The following is a 6,000-nucleotide window of genomic DNA, read 5'->3' as shown; positions in this document are numbered from 1 at the left end:
GTAGGATTGATGCCCAGGCCGTCCTCATACAGGTGGAACCTTCCAAGGTGGCAAGGAAGTGGGGATTCGAGACACATTTTCAAGAAGGATTTTTAAGTCATGGCCATCAAGATCTAACAATTGCAAACCTCCTGTGATTTAAAAAAAATGAATGGAGGGATGGCAGAGAGATAGCACAGAGGTTAAAGTACTTGCCTTACATGCAGCTGAATCTGGTTCAAGTCCCTGGAACTATCTATAGTCTAAACACTGCCAGGGGTCACTCCTGAGCACAGAGCCAGGAATAGCCCCTGAGAACCATCAGATCTTGCCCCCAAACTAACTAACAAAAATCTCTTGAAAGTTTGACTTTCCAACTGGTGGATATTAATATGTTGTTTGAACACTCGTATATATGCTAAATGACTTTCATGCAGTAATGGGAAACTTCTACTGGGATGCAAATGCTGTGTTTGAGATCAGAATGAATTTTTCTGAAGGAGGATGAGCCACCTTCTCATCTGTTCCATCTTCACAGTCGAGGTCATGGTCGTATCTCTACTCTGCCAACACACATTCTCTGCTCCTCTGGCATTGGACCTGCCCCACTGGGCACTGCTGGGACCGGGCAGTGGGGCAGCCCTCTTCATTTGAGCTGTCAGGGCATTCTCACTTCTCATTACAATGCAGAGAAGAGAGAATACACTGACCGCTCTCACAGCAAGATTCAGAGGGGCTGCAGTTTTGGTGACCTGAAAAATAAATAAAAATAAGATAACAAAAAATAAAAATAAGAATGCCAGCAGATGTTAAAAAGTGGCTCAAGGATCAGATTCCCAAGTTTCCCCCACTCAGCACAAGGACTAAACCACAGCAAGTTTTGGGGGCAGGGAGACAACTCTGAGAAGAGCAGTAACCCAGAAGAGGCCACGTAACGAGCACATTTTCAAATCAGAAGCGAGTTAGAAAACCCCCTCTGTCCTGGGGAAGAAGAGAGGAACAGGGAAAGGAGCTAGGAGAAGGGCATGGGGACTCTACACTGAGATTTTCTTTTTCCTTTTGGGTTACACTCAGCAATGCTCAGGGGTTACTCCTGGCTCTGCACTCAGGAATTACTCCTAGCAGTGCTCAGAGGACCATAGGGGAAGCTGGGAATCGAACCCGGGTTGACTGTGTACAGGGCAAACACCCGCTCTGCTGTGCTATTGCTCCAGCCCCTACACTGAGATCTGAATGTCATTTTTGTCACCATATTTTTTGTGACATTCCCATTTTTTAACAGGGAATATGTATTCCCCCCACCACATCCAACACACCTATTCTTTATGCTCTTGAACTTGATTCCATTCCTAAAGACAGAGATAAATTTGGGCTTAAAAATGGGAGTTGGGGGGTACTTGTGACATTCCCATTTTTTAATGGAAATAAAAATCCCCCTACTACATCCAACATACCTATTTTTTATAGCTTTGAACTTGATTCCATTCCTAAAGACAGATACTAATGAATTTGGGTTTAAAAAGAAAAAGGGGTGGGGGCAGAACTATATGGCAGTAGGTAGGTTGCTTGCTTTGCACATGGCCACCCTGGGTTAGATCCTGGCACCCAGGTGATCCCCTAAGCCTCATCAGGAGTGATCTCTGAGCACAGAGCGAGGAGCAAGCTCTGAACATTGCCAAGTGAAGCTTAAAAACCAAATAAAGTAAAGTAAGTAAAGGCCCTCCCGTTGATCATCGATTTGCTCGAGCGGGCCCAGTAACGTCTCCATTGGAGACTTTGTTGTTACTGTGTCTGGCATATCGAATACGTCACGGGTGGCTTGCCAGGCTCTGCCGGGCGGGCGAGATACTCTCGGTAGCTTGCCGGGCTCTCCGAGAGGGGCGGAGGAATCGAACTCGGGTCGGCCATGTTGGCTGCGTGCAAGGCAACCCTACCCGCTGTGCTATAAAAACCAAAAATAAATGAAAAAACTTAAAGGGTTAGGTCTCAGGCAAAACTATAAATAGGTATTAGGAAGTACACTGTCCCTTTGGCTCTGTCCTTCCTGTAGATTTTTCTTCCTGAAATCCTAAGTGCAACCAATGTGCTGGCTACTGAGTCCCCTCTACTTCATCATGCCTAACCCACTCTCCACTTCTGCCCTCTTTAGTTCTCCAAATTGTTCTTTCTACTCTAATTTCACAAGATGATTAAGACCTTTGAAGGATGTCATTAGGAAGAATAAAAAGTAGAGATGGTCTATCTTATGAAAATGAGGGGAGAGTTCAATGAGCTAGAGTGCATTCACTCCATGCAGGAGCCTGTGTTTAGTCCCCAACATTTCCTTGTCCCCTGAGCACAGTCCCCAAATCAAGTAGACAAATACAAAGACGGGGAAAGCTTTGACACCAACAAAGGAGATGATCCATTATGTGAGAAGACCTAAGATCCAGATTTAAATCTTCAAGGAAATGAATTTTAGCTCGACAAAAAAAAAAAACAATACTTCCTTTGATGATCAAACTGGTTCTTTGCTCCTGGAAATCTTCCTGCTGTTGAGTGAGGTGTGTAAAGGAATAATACCTAAGATCCTTTTACCTCAGTTCCCTTCATCTTATTCTATTAACTCTTGGTGGTGATGGTAGTGATGGCTTTTGGTCGTGGGTGGCATATCCAGCAATGTTCAAGGCTTACTCCTGGCTCTGTGTGTAGGGATCACTCCTGCCTATGCATCAAGGGACCTGATGTTGGACATCAAACCCAGGTCAGTGATACAAAGCAAGTGCCTTACCTGTTGTACTATCACCCTGACACTTTAGTCTGTTAAATCTTTAGTAACTCAATCCTTATTATTTGTGGATTCATTATTTACACATTCATATTATTTACTAAAATGGTTGGGATGGTTTTGGTTCTAGTTTTTGGATCATATACGGCTGTTCTTACTCTTGAATCTGTGCTAAGGGATCCTCCTGGCAGTGCTCAATATGCAGTGCTGGGGATTTAAACTGGATTCAGCTGAATGCAAATACCTTAAGCCCTGTACTATTTCTCCAGCTCCCTAAAATTGGCTTTAAACCCCTCCCTAAATCAATTCTAACCGACTTCCATTGTATTTGCTGAGATATACAATATGAAAAAATATGAGTTGCCAGCCAATTATTTTCCCAACTGAGGTTGAATAACGTTATATTTTGCCTCTGGCTTTAGTTCTTACACTATAAACAAGTGACCATTTGCAGTCCATCTCTGGTCATGCTTTCACCGTTTTGGACTTTTCAGGTGCTTTTGCTGTTTAAATGTCCTCCAAATGTAGCACTGAAGTGGTTCTGAGTACAATATTATGTGCTCTTTAGACTAAACATGTGTGTAGGGCCAGCTTTGTTCAGATATATGTGTTACTGGTTGAGCTCTGTGTTAATGAGCCAACTAGATGTACTGATGAATATTGATGAGTTGACAAAAATGTTCTCACAAGCAACTTGCAGGAACCTCATCCTATATTTGTCCTAAGAGTAAGGAGAATCAATGGTAATGTAACATAGTTTAAAACAATGGTTTTCACCCATCGGTCTATTGTCTAGTGCTCATCTATGGGTGTAAAAGGATGGAAGGCCCTGGTTTAAACACCCCAAGGCAGTTTCATTAACTTATTACATCCTTGTTTGTCTTTTCTGTCGGCACAGTCTGGGTTACCATCACATAGCCAAGACTTAAGGATACAGCGAGTCCTGTTGTCACAGCACAAAGAGCAATCTTCCATGGGCTTCCAGCAGTCCAGCTCGTCAGACCCATCCATGCACTGCTGAGCCCCATCACAGTGGAATTTCTCCTCAATGCACTTGTCTCCCACCAGGCACAGGAAGATGCCTGAAATGGGAGGGGCCCAAAGCAGCACCATATATAAAGCAAAACAGGAGTTTCAGGTTTTGATTCAATTTTAAGCTAGAGTTTGTCAAATAGACTGCTTCTTACTTGCTTGAGTTCTATCTCTTATTTTGGATCTAGAAGAAAACTTTTGCAGAGTGCTCAGATCAGGAGAGTAAGCTGAGCCAGTGTGTTCATATAAAAAGACTTCACATTTGTTTGGTTCCTAGAGCAACTCACTAGATCACTCTGAAGTCTGTTTTGCATTTTCTATTTAAGATTGTTCCACGGTCCAGATTATAGAAAGTTAAATATTGAAGTACTTAGGATTCAAAGCTTCTAAGAATATCTTAATATGCTAATATTAACATATGTTGATATGTTAATAAGTTAATGTGCCCCAAAGAACATATTTTTGTTCTTTGTGATGTGTGCCAGTCTCATTGGTTTGAAGTGAGACATAATTTTTTGTTTTGTTTTGCATTTCCCTGATGATAAGTGATGGAGAGCATTTTTTTCATATATTTATTGAATGTCTTTATGTCTTCTTTGAGAAAGTTTCTGTTCATCTCTCCCCCCCCCCATATTCTTGTGGGGTTGGTTTTTGATTTCTTGTTAAGTTTTACAAGTGCTGTACAGCCCCTTGCCAGATGAGTAGGGGACAAATGTGAGAGGTCAGGTAGCCATGGTCAAATTGTACCTGGCGAAACACTTCATGTAAATGTGATCAAATGGGAACACAGAGTCATAATTCTCACAAAAGTCAGAATTCTCACAAATTAGTACTTACTCTTATCTAACAGGGACTGGAGCGATAGCCCAGCGGGTAGGGCGCCTGCCTTGCACGCAGCCAACACGGCCAACCCGAGTTCGATTCCTCCGCCCCTCTCGGAGAGCCTGGCAAGCTACCGAGAGTATTCGATATGCCAGACACAGTAACAACAAAAGTCTCCAATGGAGACATTATTGGGCCCGCTCGAGCAAATCGATGATCAACGGGAGGGCCTTTACTTTACTTACTTTACTTATCTAACAAGATTTTACCTAGGAAAGGCAAGTATGACTATAGTAAATGTTTGGGCACTCCTAATAGGCCTCAAATGCTGAGCCAGTTTACCTGGGCAGAAGAACTGTGAGTAGAATGCGTTGACATACCTGGTCTATTCCAGATCTGGGAAGAATTCCTTTCATCAGAGCCATCCTCACAGTTCGGGTCCTCATCACAGAGCTTCTCCTGAGAAATGCATTCCTTCCCATTCTGACAAGGTACAGAGGAGTCAATACAAAGTAGAGGTACATGGTGGGAGGACTTGGTGGTGTGCTCAGGGCTACTCCTTCCACCTCGGGATCTAGAATAAGCAGTTACTATAGAATGTTACTCCTCTCCATCACGGCCATGAACATACAGTCTCCTGCCTCCCTCTGAGGAAACCTAAGCCTGAAGGGCTTCCTCAAAGAAAGGTAAAGTGATACTCACTCAAAGCCAAGATTCTTCCACTATAAATGCGCTACAGTTAATATTATTCATCAGTGGGTAGGACGTTTGCTTTGCATGTGGCCAACCTGGCCGACCTGAGTTCAATTCCTTTGCCCCTCTCAGAAAGCCTGGCAAGCTACTGAGAGTATCTTGCCCGCACGGCAAAGCCTGGTAAGCTCCCTGTGACATATTTGATATGCCAAACACAGTAACAACAAGTCTCACAATGTTACTGGGCCTGCTCGAGCAAATCCATGAACAACAGGAGGACAGTGCTACAGTGATATCGAATCTGAATAATTTTTTCTTCTTCCAGACCTATAATATGCTATACCTATAATGATAATAGTGCTATACCTATAATGCCTATAATGATGCTCATGAAATGATGCAATACTACAGACTGCATAATCTCACACGCAAAGCATGTGCTCAGTGCACTGAGTTATGTCCCTCACACCATTCCCATTTATTGAGACATTTAATTTAGACTACTAAAAATGACCAATTAGTACTCTACAGCAACAATTGCAACCTAGTGATCTATTATAAGGTAAGGTAAAGGTAAAGGTAAAGGTCGATTTGCTCGAGCGGGCCCAGTAACGTCTCCATTGGAGACTTTGTTGTTACTGTGTCTGGCATATCGAATACTCTCAGTAGCTTGCTGGGCTCTCCGAGAGGGGCAGAGGAATCGAACT

This window comes from Sorex fumeus, unplaced genomic scaffold (genome assembly GCF_029834395.1).
Source record: "Sorex fumeus unplaced genomic scaffold, SorFum_2.1 ptg000024l, whole genome shotgun sequence".
NCBI lineage: Eukaryota > Metazoa > Chordata > Mammalia > Eulipotyphla > Soricidae > Sorex > Sorex fumeus.
Note: the sequence above shows the minus strand (reverse complement) of the source record.